Source organism: Sebastes fasciatus, chromosome 8 (genome assembly GCF_043250625.1).
Source record: "Sebastes fasciatus isolate fSebFas1 chromosome 8, fSebFas1.pri, whole genome shotgun sequence".
Taxonomy (NCBI): Eukaryota; Metazoa; Chordata; class Actinopteri; order Perciformes; family Sebastidae; genus Sebastes; species Sebastes fasciatus.
Genome location: NC_133802.1, coordinates 5,134,445 through 5,160,584, shown reverse-complemented (window position 1 = coordinate 5,160,584; position 26,140 = coordinate 5,134,445). Strand labels below are relative to the sequence as shown.

General features: G+C 40.2%; 1 protein-coding gene across 1 annotated transcript in view; it reads left to right on the top strand.

Moving 5' to 3' along the window:
* Positions 1–18,554: 18,554 nt before the first annotated feature.
* The window catches only part of LOC141772176 (vitamin D3 receptor A), a 105,206-nt gene continuing 97,620 nt past the window's right edge, over positions 18,555–26,140 (top strand). The window contains exons 1-2 of the mRNA XM_074642872.1: positions 18,555–18,686; positions 19,616–19,803. The gene's annotated coding sequence lies outside the window, so the exon portion shown is untranslated. The remainder of the gene's footprint in view (positions 18,687–19,615; positions 19,804–26,140) is intronic.

Here is a 26,140-nt window from a genome sequence, read left to right as displayed (position 1 = left end):
GACAGAGTCCAGATTTTTCAGTCTGGATCCTTGAGGAAGTATGGTGTAAAGTAGTCACAGATGATCACATCTGGTTAAAATCTATAAGTAAAGAAAAACATCCATAGCATTTCAAGGTGGCTTGAAATAAAACATGTATCAGGCTACAAGCCTGGTGATGGTGGTTTTGACTTGTCTTTACAGGAAAAGAGCAGGGGAAACAAATTACACTAACAATGGCTCAGTCTCATTCAGTGTCAACAATTCTCATTTGTTGTATTTCATATTATCTCTCACACCTGGGCTTTGGACAGAGCCAGGCCAGCTGTTCACTCATGCTTCAAATCTTCATGCTAAGCGAAGCTAATCGCCTGCTTGCTCTAGTTTAGAGACATTAGAGTAGTATCGATATCCTTATCCAAGAAACTGAATAAGCATGTTTTGTCACATTTCAGGAAAGCATGTTTGTACCCACAAGCAGAATGAATTGAAGATGTGCCAGCTGGGACTGTTTGATGATTTATTAAGAAAAAAGACTTCAGTTCAGTGTCCAATATCGGGCTGGTAACAGAAATAAATCCAAAACAACAGAATGCTGAGTAACCGGAAACACTATAGGAGCAAGGCACTGGATACAAGGAATGAAGAAAGACAAACCGACAATGAACAAAGGAACTGAGGTGGTATAAATAGTGACTGACTAACAGGTGAGGTGAGTGCAGAAGTAATTATGGACAGGTGAACCGGATCAGGGCAGGGCAGACAATATCAAAGGTGGCAAAACACGAAGGCAGGAAGTAAACAAAACATGACACATGAGGAGGGTACCTACATAATAAAACAGGAAACAAACTACAACCAAATCCCAAGAACATGACATCATACTTGCAGACCTTGAGAGTTTCAGAGACTTTGTTTCCTGCATTCTGGTGACTTTAAAATAATGAAAATAACAATAACTACACTGCAACAGCATTTTTAAGTTAAACTTCTAAATTAACTTTAATTCTTAGGAAAGAAAACTGAATAATTCGCCCCTCTGGCATGTGAATCTCTGGCATAAACTAATATTCATCAGTTTTTATTTATTTTTGCTCCTGCTTGAGTATTTCTTTCTCTTAGTATCTACTCTCCATTTCCCTCTCCGTCTCTCACTCACTGAAGGTCCTTTCAGATACAAAGCGACAACGGCACCACTGCGCTCTGAAACTCATTATTTCCAGCGGCTTGCGCCTCGCCACGACGGCTTTTCGCTACATCGAGCAAAGCTCAACTTTAGGCGCTGCACGCTGTGATGTGGCTGCAAGTGCAGCTCAAACAGGAGCTGTGTCGCGAGCATAGGCTGCTCTCTTCCGCCAGGAAACGACATTTGGTGTAACTCTATATTCATCGGGGTGGAAACAGTAAGGCTTGTATACGCTGTACAGTGCCAGAAACAGGTAAAGATAACGAAAAGGAAAAAACACTGAAAATTTGCCATAAATCCCGGGAGGAAATCGAGAGAGGGCAATGAAAGACGGGAGTCTCTCGGGAAAATCGTGAAGGTTGGCAAGTATGCATGACATGTTTCCCAAAAGGCAAACTATTTTACCAGTGTTCATTACACTAATAAAGTTTCACCAGAGCATAATCATTTTCGGCCAACAGAAAAGCAAAATATGCAGTTTCCTGGATCACCTATCTGGCAGAAACTTCTTTTCCAGAGTGTGAAAGTTCATTCTAGAAATTGGGAATAGTAGCTTATTTGTATAATACTATAAAATAACCTAAGTCTTAACCTTGAGAAGATAATGTTTTGTCTCTCTCTCTCCAAAAATATCAAATGATTTCTACTGTATTAGTTCCAGTAGTGGCAATGTAGATCACACAGCATCTCAACGCAGTTTGACAGGGCTTCTACCCTGGATGGATGAAGTGCTGGTGTAACCGTTCATCCTGGGATTCCTCCTGTCTGATTGGCTTAGAAAAGTCTTGGGCTGTAATCCATTGGAGGTTAGGGCAGGTTAAGTGGTTCTCTAACAGAGGAACAGTGTTAATGGTCTCATTTTAGCACTTTAAGAGTTGTGCGACCACACACTGGACTTCATGTTCTTTATTAGTAAGAGGTCCACGTACAAGTCTGTGGTGACTCAAAGCCCCTGGGTAATGTCATAATTTTAACCAAGATTTAAGATTTTCTATTTTTATGCATCCAAATGACAAGAAGTCAGTGTTTCCAGCCTTCTGGAGCTGCATGTAGACCAGACCATCATGAGACATTAACTTTCCACTGAAACCAGACTAATGAGGTTTCTTTGAGGTTGGCAGATTCTTAAGATAGGATGGGTGACCCCCGTAACCATTCAAAGGAAGGGATATTAGGTTAGAAACTAATTACTGACGTAAACTTAAGTTTGGTTTCACCATTTATAATACACAGCACCATTGGTGGCTGCCAAATTATATACTTTCTAATAGCCAGCAGGCGGCGACTCCTCTGGTTGCAAAAAGAAGTCTGATTAGAAGTCTATGAGAAAATGAGCCTACTTCTCACTTCATTTATCACCTCAGTAAACATTGTAAACATGAGTTTATGGGCTCAGTCGCTAGTTTCAAGTCTTCTTCAATACAGCATGATGTTCATTTAGTAAATTATGGTCCCATTTAGAATCAAATAGACCATAAAGCAGGGGATGCTTTAGGGCGTGGCTACCTTGCGATTGACAGGTTGCTACCACGGTGTTTTCCGGCACCATGTTTCAACAGTAGCCCAGAACGTACAAACCGAAGTTAACTTTTCCCACTTGGGCCGGAGTCGATAACGTTACTCACTCCCTTCCTGCCGCTGCTCTCTCTCTCTTGCTTCACCACTCACTTCCCACGTACACACATACTTTACGCACTGACTCTGCTGCAAATGGCTCTAGAGAGGACCATTCGCGTTTTCGCGTCGGCCACCGTAGCTCTCCAACACTCTTGGCACACGGGAGAGGTTTCAGTGGGTTGCAATCTCCTCACCTCACTGCTAGATCACGCCAGATAGTGATGTTACGTGCTGTGCCGAGGCTTTCGGAGCGTGTATCCAGTAATCCAGGAAGTTTTCTGTGAAGCTCGTGTCGAGGCTTGTCTCGTTTTAGACCAATGACGTCATTGAAGACGTCCGAAGCTGGAATACAGTTAAGAACCACATATCTGGAATATATCTGCCTGTTTTACACTATTTGACCAACAGGTGGTTTCGTGTGCACATGAAGCCTTGTGAAATTAACCCTTTTGCGAACCAATTTGCTGGAGAGCTTCATGAAGTTTCATCTCCCCATCACTACTGCCACATCCTACACACTGGACCTTTAAATAAATACATAACAGAGTGTGAAGTGAGGTGGTGGCTAGGTATATATAGGATTAATTAAGTAAATAAGAAACCACATAAGTACATATGACCCCGTAGGAGTCAGTGTGAACGGATATAAAATAATTACATAGGAAGCTGTGAAAAGTTCAGTTTAAGTTAATTCCGTGCGTGCTTATCCCAGCGTCTGATTTCTCGGTGACAACAGCGTCTCCTCCCCCTCTTAGGCCTCCTCTGCACACTAGCGTGCAACAAACACGGCGAGCAGGGACACTCTTTGTCAAACATTTACCCAAGGCAGCAGGTCAGGGAGCCTGCAGCGCTGTCTGGAGAGTCCTGTTTCTATTCTTTTATACATTTAAAATGGAAGCTAAATGAGTCTGCATCAAACATTTACACTCAAAAGCTTATGGTTTTATTTCTTTTCAGCTCTTCATTGCTTTTACCTACACTCCACAATTTAGAGAGCGCCTTAAACATTTATTCACAGATTGACCAAGGTTGCCCTCCCTGTCACTCATGCACGCACACACACACAAACATACAACTCCCTTTTCCCCCCTCGCATGAAAGATTTAACCTGGGCATGTCAGGTCACTTATTGCTTTGCCAGCAATACTGCTTTTCCTCTTTTGCCTCACAGCTTTTTAAAATTCGACTTTTAAAAAATGAAAAGCGAGTCGGCTTGCATTGCATAACAGTTGGGTGGAGGAGTAGCAGCGGCAGAACGTCATCTGAGGTGAAAATATGCAGCCCAGTCACACAGCTATTTGTGAAAATAGTCACGAAATTGAATGTATTGAATTGTGTACATCAACACACATTTCAAATTTTTTTCATGATGGTCAGCACGCAATAAATTCGTATGTAATCCACGTAACTGTAAACCGGGAAGTATAGAGAGCGGCGATTGCAGCGTAGGGAGGAGGTCGGGGTAGATGGGTGGGTCAAAAAACAGAGACCGGTGTTAGTGTCCCGTGTGAAACCACAAGTCCAAATTGATTTATTTGTCAAGTAACTTCTGTACTTATTTTAACCCAAACCACGATCTTTACCTAAACCTAAGTAAGTTGTTTGCCAAAGCCTAACAAGTTGATCTTTTCCTAAGCCTAATTAAGCAGTTTGTTGCCTAATCCTAACCAAGTCGATCTTTTCTTAAGCCTAACTAAGTAGTTTTATTTTGAAGACTGGAGCAGAAATTGACATGTGCGTCATGTGTTGCTGAACATTTGTAGGAAAACGTACAAAAAATACGATGTTGAAAGTCGTGCTGAGCGTCACGAAAAAAAAGAGGAAAATTTGTGTCTATGTACACTAATCAAATAGATTACATTTTGTGACTATTTCATGAACTGCCGTGAGACTGTGTTGCAATATGAAGCAGAATGTAAAGTGCAAAGTGTTGTTCCTGCTCATCGCTTTTTGAAAAAAGAAAGTCAAGAACAAAGCTTCGGGGCGGCTGGTTAGCTCAGTCGGTAGAGCGAGCGCCCATGAATCGCCAAGGCTTAGTCCTAGCAGCAGTGGACCCAGGTTCGATTCCGGTCTGTGGTCCTTTCCGCATGTCATTTCTCTCTCTCCCCCCTTCCAACACTCTATCCACTGTCCTATCAATAAATGCTTAAAAATGCCCCCAAAAAATAACTTTAAAAAAAAGAACATTGCATTGGTGAGCGTCATGATTTTGGTGTGTGTGTGTGTGTGTGAGAGGGTGTACCTTATGTTAGCGTCACTTTAATGCATTTGATTTGATCTAATGTACGCGTCTGTGTGGAGTATTTCTATGTTTGTGTGTGTCTCTTTGTATCCTGTATCCAGTTGCAGGCTTGAGTCAGCAGGGGTTGGCACACCAGTGTGTAATTTTCTATGTATAACTCTGGCTCCGAGGCATTACGGTCAGGGTTGCCAGAATATGTTTTTCCTCTTTTTTTTCCTTTGAAACAGAGATCTAAACACACACCACACACAAAGCGGAAATACACAAACATATGGATACAAAATATGCTCACGTGACATCGGGGAACACACACACATGTAGTTTTCCATTTGGCTATGCAGCAAGACAAAAACACTTTTATTAGTCCCTACCTCTCTTACTGTAATCTGCCCCCTCTCTCTTTTTCCCTCTGGGGAAATTCTGAAGAATAAAGCTGTTGAGCGCATATAGATGTGCACCTGTTGTCTTGGAAGGAGAACAAAACATCATGACAGTTTGTAATTTACTGTTGTACGTATGAGCAACGTGCAGCCTCACACAGACATCCTTATACATAACCAAACACATGCAAACATGCACTCATGCATCCACCCATACAAGTCTACTTATAGACATACAGTTGCCGTCTGTTTGCACACCTGCAGAAGTCTTAGTGTTTCGGAAGTCCAAAACAAGTCATAAGGTACAATCAGTATGGCTGCATCTGCACTAATCATCTACTCCAGCTCTTCTTAATCTCACACGCCACTATTTGTTATTGATTGTTAATAATAAGTGTATCCTTTGCACTTTTCAATGCACATCGTTTTGTACAACTAATAATACATTGTGACTGGTTCAAGGTCAGACTGATGCGTCTAATACTGGGTCAAAATATTTTTGTTTTGGCTAGGGCTGTCAAAGTTAACGCGATAATAACGCTTTAACACAAATTCATTTTAACGCCACTAATTTCTTTAACACATTAATGCAACTTGCGATTTTTAGGTTGTAGCGGGCTCAGCGGCTTTAAAGCTAGAGTGAAGATCTGACATCATATGAAACCATAAAAACCTAAGGAATCCATCGGTACCAACCATGTCATACTAGCTTGTCGAGAAGAAGGTTAAATAACGCTCCAAACTTACCCTAAATTTTGGTGAGAAAAAACTGTCATGGCCATTTTCAAAGGGGTCCCTTGACCTCTGACCTCGAGATATGTGAATGAAAATGGGTTTCTCAGATAAACAGATAAAAAAATGTGTGATTAATTTGCGATTAATCGTGATTAACTATGGACAATCATGTGTTTAATCGCAATCACAATTCTAATCGATTGACATAATTGTTGTTACAGCTGTGATAATAAGAAATCCAGATTATGTAAGTGCCTTTATCACTGCTGTCCATAATGCAGTAACCAAAACTGCCTTAAAGCATTTTAAAGTCACATGTGTGCACAACGTGACGAATACCATTTATTTGTCAAGGATTCAGGATTCAGAGCATTAAAATAGCACTCTATATTTCCCGGTTCACATTTACGTGGATTACATACGAATTGATCGATGTGCGACTGGGCTGGCTAGCCGCCAGCTCACCTGTGTCCATGTTGAGAACCGTGTGGAGGAAATAGATATGCTCTGAATTCCGTAATGAGCACCTTTAATATTAGAGTGAAATCTCAGCTCAGTTCAACTCCATTAACTTCAGTTAAGATAAATTAAGATCAGCTCAATCCAACCTTAATGGTATAGAACCAAACTGTATGTTGCCTACGCATTAATACTCTCAATATTAACAGATTCTAGTACGCAATACACATCAGCAATATACCCTGAATGCACATTCAATAACAATCCATCTCATCACCTTTGCTTTCTGTCCTCGTGTATGATCCAGCAGTCACATGCTCTGTGCTCTCTTTAACCCCTAGAGCTTAGCATGTGCCTCAGGATGTTGTGATCTGTGTCACATGCATCTGCTCATGAATGCACTAATGTTCATGCTAGAGTTATGCATGACAAACAGAGGAAACTTGTGCACTTGAGACGTCCATATGGCTGCTACGAAACCGTCTCTTGTTGACATCGAGGAGAACTTGTTTGTGCACTTGTCTGATAAGTGGGCTGACCTCGGTAAAGCTGGGAGTAATTTTAATATTCTGCAGAAGTCATCAAAGTCATCAAGACATAGAAGTAAAACAAAATATTCCTTGTTTTGCATAAAATGCCCAAAACAATTTAATATGAAGGGAGAAAAGTGCTTAAATATGACAACTGTGAGTGATTTCTCGGTGCATTCCGGGCAGGAATATAGACAAGGGTACAAGATGCACACAGAATAAAGACAAATAAAGAAATTGTTGACAGCACACAGCCTGCGGTGGTAGGAAATGCCGACCAACCGAAGCCACTATGTCAACAAAAAGTAAAATAACCAACAATGGTCGGTTGAGGATGGACTGCTTGAAGGGAGAATTACTCCGTTCTCTCCTTTGAAACCTGCTGCCAGTTTCCAGCCATTGGGAACAAGTGTGGGATGTGTGGCAAACTACATAAAAACAGAAATCTTAGTGGTAGGAAACTGCCAGTACTGAGCGAAAGTGTATGATTTCATAGTTCACTGAAATTCAATCAAAAAGAGATGAAAAATCTAAAATAGAGGGCAAGAAATGCACTCAGAAGAAAAAAGTCTTACCCTGCTGGGCAGCTCTGCTTGCTCTGTGTTATAAAAAGACAATCCTCATGTTTTATACATGAAGTTTATATTATAGCGGCAGTTGTTAAGCTTGTTCTGGCTGGGGATCCTCATGAGGACGTGTGTCGTCTGTGGACCTGCAGCTTCTAAATACTTGCACTCCTGTCATGTGAGGTTCCATTTTGGGTGCTGACGCAATGCTGGGGGAGCATTACATTACACCGTTATATGAAACACGGCATCAACACGGGGATGAGGGATGTTTTCAGGGGATGATGTGTGGTAAATAAAGGGGAAAATTAGTGCACAAGAGCACTCCAATTAGACTGGAATTTAAACTGTGTTTTCAGAAGTCAGATCTGTTTGTTGTGGGAGGGGATCTTTACTGTTTCCACACACAGACGGATTCATTTGAAGCTGTGATTTGGGCCTCCTCTTCGCCACTCGTGACGAATCCCACTGGGGCAGAGGTCATGAGGGACCAGAGGGAGGGGTGGAATGAAAACAGCAAGCAGAGAAAGGAGCTCGACCCTGCATTGTCATTTTCTTCTTTAAATCGTTCCCTGAATGAGAAAAAACTTGTAAAACAAAATATTCTGTTGCAGCATCAGACACGAGGGGACACACTAGACAAACTTTTTGAATATCGATGAAATAATTTAATATATTTGAATCATGTCATCCTTATCACCACCGCATTGTAGACGTTTCTTGTTTTCGCTGCAGCAAGAAATGATTTTGCTGCGTGGCCCGAGCAGAACGAGGAAGGCAGAAAGCATGAAGTAAAGCAAGAAAGGAAGACAAAAGGAGAGGGGGTTTGCTGTTGTGCAACAGCTTGACATTGATCAGGGCTGTTCAATGATGACGCGGCATTCTATTGTCTCATCTGTCTGCAGTGTGCAGCCTCTCCTTTTCTGTCTTTCCTCCCCTCTAAAGTCAACTGGCTTTAAAATACAAATCTTAAAGAAACATATGTCAGTTCTATGTGTTGTTATTGTTGTAACATCTCAGACTGAATTTAGAGGAATTCCACGACCTTTATAATAATAATAATAATAATATGCATATAATATATATAATGCTAATATTCTCCTCATCTATTTGCTGTAAAGAGAACACTGATGATGGTCTTGTGTTTTCTCCCCAGCGTTTATAAACTCCACTAACAAAGACCACGGTGATAATGGTAGGGGATTGGAATAGTTTATTACATATTGAAGATGGAGGGGAGCAATGATGAGGAAGGAGGAATGGGTTAGGAAGGAGGATGAGGGATGAAGGGATGAGGGTCGAGGGATGAAGGATTGTGGGTTGAGGGTTGAGGGATGAAGGGATGAGATTCGAGGGATGAAGGGATGAAGGCTTGTGGGTGGGGGAATGAGGGGAAGAGGGGTCGTAGAAGGATGGATGGAGGAGAGTGATGATTGACCGGTGTCGGCTGGAGGCGGAGGGAACAGTCGAGACTTTGAGTGGGGAAGCCGTCTCTTCACAAGCTCTGATTTTTACAGAGCCCCCAGTGGTTCCTGTAATCAAACAAGAGAGAAAGAATGGTGAGAGAAAAGGAAAAGGGGTTTTGGGGGGGAGGGACGTGAAAACTGAGTCAAGGGGAAGTGAATGGATCAGGTGTGCTTAAATACTTTTGCTGCTGAAATGGGATGAGTATGAGGCGTGGTCTTCGTTCCCGATTCCCGAACTTAATTATAAAACTTAATTTAACTGAGTGCATATCTGTATATATATATATATATATATACTGGAAAAACAAAGTTCGGAAACTTGTGTTTGGTGGATTATTTCTCTGTTGTATCAATGCTAATTGGCATTGTATTTTACATCGTTGGAAAGCCTGTTTATTTACCTTCGCAATGATGTCCAACTTGTAAGGATCATGCATTTGTGGGATGAGCAGCACAGCTGATTATGTAGGTAGCGCCCAAGAAAAATTTACCAAAATGCTCTGCCAATGGTAAACAGTGTATTCTCATAAGGCTACCAGGAAGCCTGCAATGACTGCCCTTCACCGTCAGGCCCGTTTGCGCTGGTGTCGACAACACAGACAATGGAACCTGAACATGTGGGGGAATGTCATGTTCAGTGATGAGTCCAGGTTCTGTCTGTGAAAGTTGGATGGCAGGGTCAAAGTATGGAGACGACGCGGAGAACGCTATGCTGATTGTTGCACCGATGGAGTAAGAGCTTTTGGTGGGGGCAGTGTCATGGATAGGGGCGGCATCTCCCTCATTGGCAAAACAAGGCTTGTCATCATTGAAGGCCATCTCAATGCAGTGAGATATCGGGATGAGATTCTGCAGCCAGTGGCGATCCCATATCTCCACAATCTGGGACCTAACTTCATCCTCCAAGAAACAACGCTCGCCCCCACAGAGCCAGGGTTATCACAGACTACCTCCACAATGTGGGAGTAGAGAGAATGGAACGGCCTGCCAAGAGTCCAGACCTCAACCCAATTCAACACTTGTAGGATCAGCTTGGGCGTGCTGTACGTGTTAGAGTGACCAACACAACCTTGTTGGCTGACCTGCAACCAATCCTGGTTGAGGAATGGAATGCCATCCCACAGCAACGTGTGACCAGGTTGGTGACCAGCATGAGGAGGAGGTGCCAGGCTGTTGTGGCTGCGTATGGATCTTCCACCAGCTACTGAGGCTCCTGACATATTGTATTAAATGAATAAAGTGTAAAATTGCCAATATGTCTTGTTTGTTCCTTGTTACTGATAGAGAGTTCAATCATCCAATCCACCAAACAACTCAAAACAAGAGTCAATACCAACAGGAGAATACACTGATTACCATTGACGGAGCATTTTGGCAAATTTTTCTTGGGCGTTACCCACATAATCAGCTGTGCTGCTCATCCCACAAATGCATGATCCTTACAAGTTGGACATCATTGCGAAGGTAAATAAACAGGCTTTCCAACGATGTAAAATACAATGCTAATAAGCATTGAAACAACAGAGAAATAATCAACCAAACACAAGTTTCCAAACTTTTTTTTTCCAGTTTATATATATATATATATATAAAGGCTGACAGAGATCTCTCTTTTTATTGAAGTGGCTAAAATTCAGTATTGGTGCTGATTTAGAACTTGGTGATATGAATAAACAAGTAAAAATAGCTAAACCCACGTGTCCGTGCATACTCATATTAATCTAAATCTGATCAAAGCTTTGGTGGAATGCAACTAAGTACATTTACTCACGTACTGTACTTAAGTATAATTTCAACATATTTGTACTTTACTTGACCATTTCCATTTTATGCTACTTTAAACTTCTGCTCCACAACACTTCAGAGGGAAATATTTGGCTTTTGTCCCACCACATTTATGTGAAAGCTAGAGTCAGATTAAGATTTTATATAGCCTAAAACAGATTTATATTTACATTTATTTTATTGTTGTATATTAAAGCAGGGGTTCCCAATCTGTTTGGCTTGTGACACTTTATTAAATATTTATAAACTTCTCACATGGTTTATTTGTATAACTGTTTGAAGCACAGAGTATTTCACAAAAAAAGCAAGGATTAGAGAAAAGGCATCACTATAAATCTAATAATGTCAGATATAATAATATATCAGTCACAGGGGAAATATTTTTCTGCAGAACCGGTATTTTTCCTTTTTTTTAAAAATAAATCATCCCTTTTATTGTTTCCTTAAGAAAAAAGACTACAGCAACCTAAACCACAACAAATATAATATGTATATATAACAGATGGTAATTGTAAATTGAAAAACAAACTATTCAAAAACAAAGGAGAGAAGAAAAAGGTAATAATAATAATAATAATAATAATAATAATAATAATAATAATACAATCAAAAATATAAATAAATAAATAAAATTATAAAATAGAAAATACAACAAATGAAATGTTTAAATTTATGAATAAAAATAAATACATATTAATGATAATAATAAATATTAATTAATGAATTAATTCAATAATTAATTCCCTCACTATATTCCAAGCACCTAATTATATCCTTGCGATCAGTATTTTTACTTTTGATACTTGAAGTACATTTTGCTGATAACAGTTCTGTACATCAGTGGGCTGTTGAATGAAGGACTGTTACTTGTAGGAGTATTTATACATTGTGGTACTAATACCTTTACTTAAGCAAAGGTAGCTGTTGTGTATTCCACAATGAAGGAACACAAATATTCCTTTATTTTTAAAATAAAGAAAATATCTTCAATTTATTCTTTTGACAAAAAAAACACAAAACAATTTTCATCTTTTCAGTGCTCTGGACGCTGACAGAGGCTGTTTTTGCTTACACTTGCTATACACAGTTGGCGTGTTATGATGGAGCTGATTAATGACTGTGTAGCTTTGTGCAGGGGGCCGCATGCAGTCTGGCTGGAAGTGTCGGTGCTGGGTGTGTTTCCTCTATCCAGCTCAGCCACTTCACATTAAAAGCTTCCTGAAGAGCTGAAATGAGTGGAAATAATCCATCATATGTATTTCCTCCCCTCAGCCAAGTAACACTACATGTACAGTATTGGATTTTATTTTGGATCAGCACACTCTTAGAAATTAAGGTGCTAACTAGAACCACATAGGGTTTGTCGGCTTGTTCCCATAGGAGAAGCCTTTTTGGTTCCTTGTAGAACATTTTATAACCTGGAACCCTCAGAGGGTTTTACCTATAACCCAACATAAGGTTCCACCCAGAATCCCCTATCAGAGGTTCTACAGCCAGAACCCATAGGGTTCTGCTGAGAACCCATTTATATTCTAAGGGTTTTATCTAGAACCCATCCAAGGTATCGTTTAATAATTACCAGTACCAATACCAGTACCCTTAAAGTGATACCATGGTTGCGGGACTGCGTTGAAGCAGCCAAACAATCGTTGTTCACAATCACAGTTTTTTGGGGTTGTGGCTGGGAGGATCTTTTTCAACAATCCTTGAAGTACTCTTTCTTCCAAAAAAGGTTCTTTGGATGAAAAGTGTTCTAATGGAACCCTTAGTCTTACAAAGAACCCTTGAAAACCCCTTTCTTCAGAAAAGGCTTCTTCAGAAGCAAATAGTTCGGGGTAGAACCTCAGCCCTCCAGGAAGAACCCTTTTGGAACCCTTATTTCTTAGATAAATAATGGCGCTGGCATTTGCTCTCGGATGAAAAAGCAATCATGTTTAATTGCTCAGAGGGTGAACAAATAAAATGAGCTTTAGAGGCTTGAAAAACAAACAATGTTCAGTCTGCACAGGTGACACATTTTAACTGCACCACTTCCTCAGGAAATATCAAACATGTGTGTATCCCTAGAAACAGGAAAGACATAAGAATGACGTCACCAATGCAATGATTTTGGCATTTAGCGAAAACAGAAAAAAATCTGCTAGAAAACCACAGAAAAAAATATCCATAGAGGAAAAATAGGAAAGAACACAAAAGATGAAATAAAAGTGTGATGAAGTGAAACAGACTGGCCTCAGATATTTAATGTTTTCTGTGGCCCAAACATTCAAACTTTGTGTTTTGTGTTTATCTTCCCAGAGGTGGACTGCAGAGTCAGTGGGATCTTGGTAGTTAAAGGTTGTAGTTTTATTGTACCATTGGTCTTGGGATTTAGAACTTCCTTTATGTGTTTTGTAAGGATTCAGCGCGGTGTCCACAATGGGGGCGGATTGTTGAAGGTGGTTTGTGTTGAACAGATGACGTCTGCTGTGTGCATGACTCTTTTAAGTTTACAACATGTTAAAGTGCAGTGATGGATTGTACAGCTGCATTTCAGTGTTTAACGTATGGAATGACAGGTTATAGCATAGATGCCTCTGTTTCTGGGAGGTGCTCTCCTATATACTGTCTATGTCACATTCCTATAATATCCACATTCTTGATACCGATCCAACACATTTTATGCCTGTTTGATGTATTCCCTCCTGCAAGACAGCAGAAGAATGTGTACAAGGATGGTGTGATGTAGACATGATGTTCTATTCGCTGTTAGTCACATAAATGTGATCTAGAATACCTTAAATAAAACAGAAAATCTATGACATCATCCAGAGTTTTTGTTCTATATGGTCATAATTGTGTGAGGTCACATATAGTTCACAAATCACAAACTACTTTTAAACTTCTGACTGGATGAAGGATAAAATCATGCAGTCCACAATTTGTTATTTCATTCAGTTTCATATAAATGTCATCTATTGCAAAATGTACATGCACACTCGTCATAATATCAAATCTTTTGGATTTTAATTAAATGGGACTATATCAGCTGAAAGCAGTGCTTACTGTAAGTACAGCATAGAGTGCTCCAGGGTTGACGTATTTTTGTAGGCCAACCAGGAAGTTAGCATCGCCCCGGGTTCCCTCAACAAAAAGCCAATGGAATTTTTCCACTGGGTTTTGGATTGTTGCAGAAAATAAGCTCTGCGGCAAAGAAACGTTTATGATACTTACACGTTTTGTTCAGCAAGATAATCCTCACAAATGAACACCACTTCTGTGATTTTTGAAGTGTGAATGCAGTCGCCAGAAGTAAAAATCTAAAGTTACTAAAGTTAGGCCATAACGGACTACACCACGGTCGAATGAGTATACACAACGAGGCTGTAAAGGCGGACGAGTTGGAGTGATGACATCTCATTTAGCCACTTGTTAGCAACCGCCTTTTTTAAGACACATAAAAGCTAGAAGCGGGGTATTTATTGATGTATTTTATATTGTAGAACAAAACATTAAAATCTCCTAAACTTGTGTTAAAAACAGACCTTATTTCAAGCATCTAACTAAAAACACATTAAAAAAAACCATTGACTTCCAGACAGGGGAACCATAAAATGCGTACTTATTTCCAGGTTTTAGGACTCTTGTAGCACTCTACATTGCATTTGCTGACTTACTGAACCCATGTTCCAGTTTTTGCTCAGCTATCAAATTTCCTCATGTCTGATTGGAAAGAATGCAGCAAATTTGTTGTGAGTACAGGTCGAGTTTATTGATGTTGGAGGCCGATGATGACATTGTTGAGGAGTTCGAGGCAGAGCCGAGGGGAATGAAACTTTAAATGGGGGACAGAGGAAAGGCCTGTTTGTTACTAAGACAGCTCCCTCCCTGGACTGTGTGATCCTCTGTGTGGCCAAAATATCCCAGAGAAACTTGTGGCACACACGGGTGACACTGCTACCAATCTTCTCGCCGCACACTGCGAAGTTGATCAAAGAGCGTGTTTGCCAACTGCTGCAGCATTCCTTTAGGTTTGTGCTATTGCGCTGCTCCTTGTGCTTTCTGACTGCAGCTGAAAAATCAGTGTGAGGACTGCATTCATCCAAGTAAAGGTCCAGTCATGTGTGAGAGCCAGTGGGCCAGGGCTCGGCCTGCCTGCGACTATTTGCTTTTCCAGCTGTTTCCTAGACTCAGCCTGTGAGTGGGAGAGAAAGTGGTGTGTACGTGCATGTGTGTTTGGAGGTGGGGAGCGGGGGCGTTGAAGTGAGAGATGGAGAGATTCCGAGTTCGAGGAAGGAAGATAGTGAGGAAGAGGGAGCTACAGAGAAAGAGTGTGTGTTCTATTTAAGTGAGAGTGTCTCCTGTTCCTATTACGCTGTAGTGTGTTTGCACAGTGGAAACACCCCAGGACAACCCAGGTACCTCATACAGTATATACTCTCTCTCTCTCTCTCTCTCTCTCTCTCTCTCTCTCTCTCTCTCTCTCATACACACACAAACACAGAGGAAGATGAAGTCCTGTGTGCGCATGCCCCCCACACAAACACGCCCATATGCCTGGCTGCCCCTCATATAGACTGATCCGCCTCTCAGACACAAAGCCACAAGGGATGGCCTAGATTCCAGCACATGCACACACAGGCAGGCTACAAGGAAAAGTATCCGCACACATAGCCTACACATTGAATGTCAAGTACATAAACTGTACAATGTACACATATTCAGTCTACAACAATTATTAAAAAGTCAAAAGTAACATCCTTGTTTTATGTTCATTTACACTGGAGGTGTTGAAAGAAAAACAATGTGAGGGGACGGGCACGTGTTAGCTGTACAGAACCACGCCGTCTTAAGCATTTATTGGAGCTACAAAGGTATCTTGAAGCTATAACGGCTCTTGGTCAAACCACATATTTACCATTGACTATAACATACTTGCCCATAACCATTTAGCTTTGACATTTATATTTAGGCACTTGGCCAAATGTCATACAAGATTAGCATCATAATATATGCAGCAGTTGAATTAGCCTCAAGGAAGTTAACTTTAGAACCAGAGAACCCCGATAATATTCATCTAATGGATGGTAATGTAAACCATACTGTGGCATAGTAGGCTATGATTACGTATAGTATAGTATAGTAGAGTAGAGTATAGTATAGTAGAGTATAGTATAATATAGTATAATATAGTATAGTATAGTACAGTACAGTATAGTATAGTATAGTATAGTATAGTATAGTATAGTATAGTATAGTAGAGTATAGTATAATATAGTATAGTATAGTATAGTATAGTATAGTATAGTATAGTATAATATAGTATAATTTAGTATAATTTAGTATAGTATAGTACAGTATAGTATAGTATAGTATAGTATAGTATAGTATAGTATAGTATAATATAGTATAGTTTAGTATAGTATAGTACAGTATAGTATAATATAGTATAGTATAGTATGGTATAGTATAGTATAATATAGTATAATTTAGTATAGTATAGTACAGTATAGTATAGTATAGTATAGTATAATATAGTATAGTTTAGTATAGTATAGTACAGTATAGTAGTAGGTAGAGTAGAGTAGAGTAGAGTAGAGTAGAGTATAATAATGTAAAGTATAGTATAGTAGAGTAGAGTATAGTAGAGAATAGAATAGAGTAGAGTATAGAGCAGAGTAGAATAGAGTAGAGTATATTAAAGTATAGTATAGTATAGTATAGTATAGTATAGTATAGTATAGTAGAGTAGAGTAGAGTAGAGTAAAATTTAGTATAGTATAATATAATAAAGTGTAGTGTAATAAAGTATAGTATAGTATAGTGTGGGATAGCACAGCACATTGTAACAGTATAATGTATTGTATAATATAGAACAGTATAGTATAGTATAGTATAGCATGGGAGTATAGTACTGTATAACAGTATAATATAGTATAGATAGCATGGTAGTATAGTACTGTATAGCAGTATAATATAGTAAAGATATAATATAGCACTCAGTAGAGTACTGTATACCAGTATAATATAGTATAGATATATTATAGCACAGAGTATAGTGTATAACACTATAATATAGTGGATATAGTATAGCACAGAGTATAGTACTGTATAAGACTATAAAATAGTATAGCTATAGTAGCACACAGTATAGTACTGTAGAGTATAGTGTGGTAAAGTAAATTATAGTATGGTATAGTATATAAAACAGCCCAGAATAGTGTAACAGTCTAGTCTAGTCTAGTTTAGTAATACAGAGCATTTGAAGAAAATTAGAAGGCAGCAACATTACAGCTGTTTGCCAGAGTAGATGTTCCATTCAGCCAACTGTGATAATCTTGTTGATGTAACTGTAACAATATTAAACTCAATCTATGATTAATACATCTCCACTGCCTTACAGCCCCAGCGAAAAGGTATTCTGCAACGGTATAAGTTCTGGACTCATTCACACTGCCTTTAGAAAGTCAAGAGCTGAACTTCCACGATTCATTTGTTCCCCAACATGTAACATGCCATATATCACATGCTGAACAGGAAGGATGGCTTTCTAAAAGCCTCCTTTCACACAGCACAGAAAGCAAGCTTCGAAATACCCCAATCTGTTCACAGAGAACTCAAAGCCACCAATAAGCAGGCTTCAAGTTGTCTTTTTTCCATTTGTCAGAAAGGGGCTAATGTTGCCTATTGCGTGAAACGTACGGCAAGTTGTGGATTACTAACTGGAATGTTGTCAACTTCTTGTAAGGTCATAGGTTGGATCCCTGTAATGGCCAAATGGCATAAAAACCAGTTGGTATGCACTCCATAAAAAAAAGACACCATAGTCGAACAAACTTTGCCAGGCTGGCGCTGTGCACTCCATAGCCCAATCCAGAGAAATGACAAGAGATGGATTTAAGAAGAAAATCACTCCTAATTACAGAGTGGGTAATGTAATGTGGTGATTGAAGTGCTATAATAAAACCTCCCAAGGGTGACATTGCATAGCACCACGGGGCCCTATCATTCCCTCTGAATTCTTCCAAGTAGACAAATTAGCCTCTCTCCATGTATACACTATGGACACAGACCAGTTGGTTAGTGGGTTAGTGAAAATGCTTTTCACTGCTCTTGGTATGTGTATACTATCAGTTACCACCAGTTTCCAGGACAGAGAGATCAGAAAGAGAGAGAAGAGGATGCTGGAACTTTCATATATTATGTATAGGTAAATCATAAATAATTCATGACGAGAAATGTGGAGTTACAACGTACATGCCGCATTGAAAATTGTCAAAACACAAATTTGTACACAGAAATATATGTGTGAAATGTATAATGTATAATTTCTCAACATCTCTCCAGTCTCTATGAATGCAGGCAAGCAAACGCCACTGAACATCACAAACACTGGAGTGTAGCTCTTATTATACTTGTATTTAATTTTTTCATTGTTTTATTAACTGTTCATTTTTGACCAAATTGTTTACTACCTATCAGGCTGTCTGCTACGTCACGACACACCCCTATATGGTAAGGAGACAGCTGGAGACTCTGCTTGAGACTGACGCGCTGCTCCACCAATGGGAGCAGCCTCTCCTCCGGAGTGGAGCGCTGTGATTGGACACTAAGGGGGATTATATATATGTATAGATATGCCTGACTGTTAAACCACGGGGGGGGCGGGACTCTGGAGAAGTGCTGCCCGTCTATGTTGATACAGATCTAACAAACTGGACTAACACAGTGTCTGCTTACGTTGCCCTACGCATGGACTAATGTAAGTTATTTTCTACTTTCTCTTACTTGTTCGAGAGTGTTTCGTTTAGTGTAGTAACAATGTAGTTTTGCTCTTTTTCTCGTTTCGTTTTGCTGAGAAGTACATTCAGGCCGAGTGGCACACACACGCCGCTTATCCAGGCCAGTGAAGTGTGCTGCTGCTCCCGCTGCTGTTACCGGAGCTGGTACCGGGTTAGGGTTAGCTGTTGTTATTGCTCTCTAGCGGGCTGCAGGATGATGACATGCCGTTGACACTAACAATGTACTCAGAGGCGTAGAGAGGCCATTTCACACAACACATGAGCTAACACTATATATATATATATGCTGCTGTTTGTGTGTTAGCCAGTGTCCGAGCCCCGGTAACGCGCTGTCTGTCCGTCTGTCCGCCGCTCATCATGTGTGGAGGTGGACGGAGACGGGGACGTAGACAGAAACCCCCTTTTAAAAAATGTGGCAATTGAATATGGCCGTGTACGTTGACAAATAGTAACATGAATTCACAGATATATCACAGCTAAATGGTTAGGAGCCACTCTTCAGTTCCATATAGACACTACCCTCCCTCTCTGCTTTTAGTCCCACGTTTTCCCAACAAAATAGCAAGCAGTGCGGGTAGAAAGCAGTGCGGACAGACACTGAACTTGGTTTGTTTTGCATGAAGTGCTTCATTAACGTGTAACTTGTGTGCCGAATGTCCCAGAAGTCCCGACATGTGGTGTTAAAGTCCTGTTTCTGAGAAGTGTTTACTTCGAGTATTGAGCCAGGCATTAAATTGCCAGATTTATTGAATGACGTTTGTCCATTAGTGAGAAGTAACGGGACGTCACCGGGGCTCTCTACCGTTATACCACCCCCCCCCACCGGGCTGACCGTTAGATAGCCCTGCCTGCTCTAATAATCACTCCTCCTCTCTTCTTCTGTTGACAGTTTGCTTTTATATATCGGAGGAAAAGTTTTTCGGCGTGGGGGAAATTGTTAAAAAAAGAAAAAAAGAAGCTGCCTTCAACTCTCCACTGACTGACTCGGGAACATTTTGGCGACCTGGCTCCAACATTTACCCCCCCCCCCCCCTCTCTCTGCTACTGCACAAAGTGAAGGTTGATATGCCACATCAGGTAAGAGAAGCTCGGTTGTGTGACACTAAAGACTCAGCAGGTTAGCATGTCATGTTGGGAGCTAGCTGCTGCACATGAGCAAAAAAAAAAAAAAAATCCTGCAGCTTTTTCTCTCTTTGTTTCCTCGCTATACCGCGTTTACGTGCGTTGGAAGCCACATGGCAATTCACACACTGCACATTTTCGCATTTCAACTTGGACACTAGCTGTGTGTTGTGTGTGTGGTGTGTTATTGTTATAGGCGGCTGCTTCCCTCCACATTCCACATGTGTATGCCTGCCTGCCTGCAGCAGCAGGGCCAGTGCGCAAAGCCACAAACGCAGATAGGAAAATCAACCGAATTGGAGGTTATTACACTGCTTTAAAGCAATAGTGTTTGTGACTTTGTGTCGGGCGGATGGATGTTGTCATGTGGTTTTAGAAGTGCTCCTGCTCCGGAGGTTGTCAGTGTGTGATGTGGAGGAGGCTGCTCCTCTTTGCAGGCAGAGGAAGACAAAGGGACAGATCAGCATGGAGCTGAGTGGAGTATAGAATGGACCCGGATAGACTCCAGTCACTCACTGCAGTTAGACAACATGTTGTTGTGTGACTCTTAGGGAACCAGAGATAGTTACTGGACTGTATGTTGAGAAGTTACTATATTCTATAGTTCATCCTCCACGTTTGTTATCAGATAATAGCCAACTATTTAGTCAGAGTACAACATCCAGTGTTAAGAAAAAGGTATTGTGTTCTGTTGTATTGTTCATACAGTTGCTGTCTTGCTCCTGTGGAATTTGTATGGATATGCCATTCATGATCTCAAATCATTTCTCCTCAGTGGTCATGATTAATTAAGTGTTATTTGTGTTGTGATTTTTCAGCTTAGGTGTTTGACTTTGAGGCTGAGTTTTTAAACAAAACCATCAGTCCAGGATGTCAAAACCAAAGTGGGGGGTCTGGGTGTCCTCCCACAGAAAAATCTGAGTTTCAGATAGGGGTGCACCGATATGACTTTTTCACTCCAGATACCGATAGCGATACCAGTGTTTGATTAATAAGCTGTATGCCTCACTGTGTGGAAGTGACTGGGATCATTCTTTTATTAGGAGGAGTAAGGAAACATCAGGCTGGTCTTAAACATCGCTTTTTAAGCATTGTAAAACAAAATGTAACAAATAAATACACAGATATATATTTAATGAATTGGTATTTATTATCAAATGAATAAATCATGCATTAGCAACTTGGTGAAAAATCTTCAAAATTAACAGGAATTACAGTTATAGTGTAAACCTTTTTAATGCAGCAACAAATTGGACAAAACTTAAACAGGAATTAAAATTCCAGTATATAATGTATATTGTATATAAACATAGAACTGAATTGAGTAGATCGGCCCCGTTGTCACAGATATCTGATCCAGCTATTTGAGTCAGTATCGGCTTGATATCCAATCCAGTATCGGAATCGGTGCATCCCTAGTTTCAGAGACTTTTTTTCCTGCATTCTGGTGACTTTAAAGAATTGAATTAGCAAAATAATAAGTACACTGCAACAGCATTTTTATGTTAAATAGTCCTACTTTTAATTTTACTTTTCAACTCTCAGGGTCGGGAGGGTTGACAAGTATGTGTAAAAACACTATAGCTGTACTGCTCGGTTTGTAGTGCTGAGCTGGAATTACAGGGACTGTTTCAGTCTCTCTTTTTTTGTGGCGTTGACTCCGTTGAATATGATGAGAAACAATTCTGTAAATTTGATGGAATTACTACTATGAGATTGGAAAGTTAATGTTTTGTTTGTTGAAGAACGTGTTGTGTTATGGTGCCACATCGTGGTTTTGTTGCACTATTTGTATGTTTGCTTGTTTTCGCCTCCTTTTATCACGTTGTTATTTTACTGGGTTGCTGCTCTCCTACGTTGTGAGTAAACACACCATGCTACACCGTGCAATAACATGATTCACTGACCACTTACCTCCCACTGCTGTTGGACCAAAACCTTGTATCACCAAGAGTGCATGGTCTCAAGGCTTTAGTAATAAGTTTCTCAGCTTCACCCGCTCCATGTTGCCAGCGCAAGAGATGCACATCATGCTCTGAATCAACAGCGTTTATCACAGTTTTATGAATGTGGAAGGAGCTGGGAGTACAGAGGTTTTGTCATGAAAGGGATAATCGCGCTGTCACTTTGCTGTGTTGATTCCTTCATCTAAAGGTTCCTCCCACCCACCTATTACCTCAGTGGGATACAAAGGGTCTTTTTCTGTAATGAGGTGCTTAGTGGAGCACATTGTACTCACAGGTTCGTACTCTGCTGAGTTACAGGCAGGTTGTAAAATGAGAACAGATGCATGGGGGCCTCAAGGTGCAGCACACTATTTTGAAACATAAGCTAGTTCCAGGCAATATGGAATGCACGTGTGCATATATGTGCACATACACACACACACACACACACACACACACACGCTCAAACATTTGTACAAATGCTGTACCTTCAGGTCTGCACACTCACACTCTTTGTTGCCATGAGTTAAATTTTTCCAGTGACTTTGTTCAGTTCAGGGAGTTTAAAGTCAGTGCTGCTTCTTATTTGCGTGTAAGTGTAACCTCACCCCCAGGTCTGAGCCTAAGCACCGCATAATTTTCAAAAATTCTAAAAAAGTGGGCAAGGGGCCTACACTACAACTTCTGTATGATTAAAGCCACGACGCAGCGTCAACAAATGTGACATAGCTAGCTACAGTAGCTTGGAAAATAGAGATATGGGGCACTAAATTTGATGAATTTACTGATTATCAGACCACAAATAAGACAAGAATTAGTACCCCACAGTCTCTCTGCCGCTGGGACACAACTTCGTGTGAGGAGAGCGTTCAGAGCGGGCGTCAGCTCTGGAGACAGACCATAGTGGAGTGGCCGTCGACAGTCTCTTCCTGGTCAAAGTAGTCTCCCACCAGCGGGGAGGATGGACCGAGACACCATCCCTCTGTTCCGCTCATTATCTGTAACCAGTGTAACGTTTGCATGAAAGCTAGGGCTGCACGATTATGGCCAAAATGATAATCACAATTATTTTTTTTAACGTTATTTTTGGGGGCATTTTTTACCATTTTTTTATTGACAGTGGATAGAGTCTTGGAAAGGGGAGAGAGAGAGAGAGTGGATGCGGAAAGGGCCACAGGCCAGATTCGAACCCGGGCCACCGCGGTCAGGACTGAGGCCTGTTACATGGGCGCCTGCTCTACCAACTGAGCTAACCAGGCGCCCATCATGATTATTTGATCAGTTTTGAGATCACGATTATTTATCACGATTATTCATAGATATTTAGGGACAAAATATTTTTAGTGCACTTTCACATTTAAATTAATTTACATCCCTGCTAATGTACAAATCTTTGACTGGTCCTTATTCACAGTTCATCTCCTAGAAGCAAAGTCAAATTGTGCCAAAACATTTTACCCAATAAATCAACAGAGCACTGCTTTCACTTTCAGGTTGTGCTACATTCCTGCTATTTAACAAGACTTAAAATAAGGTTCTTCTTCACCTGAATTCAGCGCATGCATTTTCGTTTCCCATCTGCTCTACAGTAGCCTAAATCACTCTTCTAGTCTTGACTGTAGCCACAACATTCAGGAAAGGTTTTCACAGGCTGTCGCTGTGGGTGCGCACTAGTGATGCCCCAGGTCGGGCGGATTCGGTTGAGCTTACTTACTTTTGTGGGGCAAAAAGTGACAAAGCCGCATTCTGAGTAAGTTATTAATAACTTACAGAAACATTGTGTGCAATTGTCCACCTTCTCTTCCCCTCTCTCTCAAACACACACACCAGTAATGCAAGGTCAAGAGGTCGTGGTTATTTCACGCATTTCTGTGAGATCACGTTGTTTAGGAAGCGCTTGATTTGATATGCTATTGCCTCACAGTATACAGTATATATTGTAACATTGCTTACTCATAATACAGAATATGCTAGTTTTCCCAGTTTGCCCTTACCACTGCTCAGCCTGTCCTTAAAGCATCAGGTGCTGGATTTGAAATATGACACCGTTGTCTGTCGACTGTGTTCAACAACATTTGGTGATAGTTTGAGGGCATGTTGGTGTCAGTGTGTGATTAATTTATATTTGGCAAGCTGTGATGCTGGTTTGGCTAGGTCTGGTCCTGAATCAACAATGTAGATGGGGGGTTTTCAAAGTTCAGACAAATATTTGGATATCAATATTTCCAGTTTAATCTGCAGATTTAGATGATCCCTTCTGACAATCCCTTGTCACAGACAGAGGCTCAGGCTTGGCTGAAGGATGTTGTAAAACAAGTGGTAATGTGTAGGGATGTCCCAATCAAGTTGTTTTGGCCCTGATCCCGATCTGAGTTCTTTTTAATAATAATAAATACTTAACTTAAATGTTGATGAAATGTGGATCCGACACATTGAAATAACAGCTGCAGCTACTAAAACTGACACTCCTTATTTTTCATGAGCTACATGATCAAAATACTGAAGGCACTTCTGTCAAAACTATTGAGTTTGTAAGCTTGATTTATTGATATGATGATCTCACTCTTACATTTTTTGTTTTTGCCTCCATCTTTTGTTGTAACTTGCTGCAGTATTTCTGCTCTGCACTTCTCAGTCCTCCTGTCATTTAAACAGCTCAGTATTCTGTTGTCACTCCTCTTGAATTTTCCCATTGTCTGTTAAACCATGGTGTTCACACTGACCAGTTTCTCTTCTGCTTATTTCAAACACAACACATCACTCCCTATAGGAAAGACCTACCAGACACCAGGTGTTCACAATGGCAACATGTGTAATGCTTTCACGAGCTGGCTAGAGGTTGATAAATCCGTAAAAGAGAAGAGAAAAATAGACACATTGTCTGCTTTGTGACATTCACATGTAACGTATTACTCCCTTTTTTATTATTCCGTTATTCCTACAGCCCCGGTCTCGTCCTCTCCTCCACCCTCCTTAATGTGGACGTGTTAAACAGGGGCTAATGGATTCCTTACGAGAGGCAATTGTGTAGCTTCAACATAAATATAATAGAGGCTCTGGTGTTGTGGCTGGTGTGATTAGGTCTTGTTTGAAGCCCCTAAGGGGCTTGGCGAGATAAACGTCAATCAGCGGCTACCATACAAGTAGTGCCTACAGAACTGCCAGTTCATCTGAATGACTCGGTGGTGGTGAACAATGGCATAGACCATCGAGATCACAGGGTTTGTGCAGCATGTTGTGGTGGCTAGCACAATGCTTGGGTTAGAGGTTCAATTCCCATGAGGCATGTATATGTATATATATGTATATGTATATCTGTATGTATATCTGTTTATCTCTATCTCTATAGATAGATAGTAATAGTGTCTGCATCAACATGCAATGCCTCCATGTTGTTGTGTACAGAGACATACAGTTTATTTTCTTGAAATGTTTCTTGTACCATTTTTTTATTTTAGTTTTCAAGAATGCCGGACGGGATGGACTGAATATGGGATACGCCTTTGTGTAGTATTTATGCACTATAGCTTTGAACAATATGTTTAAGACACATATTCATTTCTAGGATTGCATTTATCCGAAACCCGGTATTAAACGGGTAGTATTGATAAGCACCGAAATTATCCGTTCTTTTATCAGTACTTTTTAACATTTTGGTGTGATTTATTATCATGCTGCTTCTTTCTAAACATCACTCTGGAATATTATTTATTTTATTTTTATTTTGTTTGACATTTTAGATTTGTTTCCAGTGAGATAATATCTTATATTATAATAATAATAATAATAATAATAATATAATATATATAGTGACTTTGCTGTTGTAAACATTACTGTTCCTGTTCTCAAAACAACAATTAGTCACATTTAAAATATAAATAAATTCTAATTTTGTTCTGAATTTATTCTTTTTTATTTATTTTTTAATCTATGTTTATAAAAAGCAATTATTTAGTAATGAAAAAGAACCGATTATAGTATCAATAAAGAACTGAACCAATAAAGAGTATCAATAAGAATAGTAGTATCGATAAAATCGTAATGATACCCATTCCCAAATGTGCCCAGGGATAGTGAAATATTAAAGTATAAGTGGAATTGACTGTAAGTCAATTGCATATTTGCCATTTTGACCAAGCTATCCTTCCAGGTACAGATCTGAGACCAGTAAGCCCTTCACATAATGTTCACCAACATCCATTTTACCTGTCAGGCTGACTTAAGACTTCAGAAGGGCCACACAGGGCTTAACATGGCCAGAGAACAGCTTAAATGCTTAACAAGAGACTAAAATCACCATCACCAGTCGGTCTTTGCAGAGGTAACTTGGACAGCAGATCTCAGGT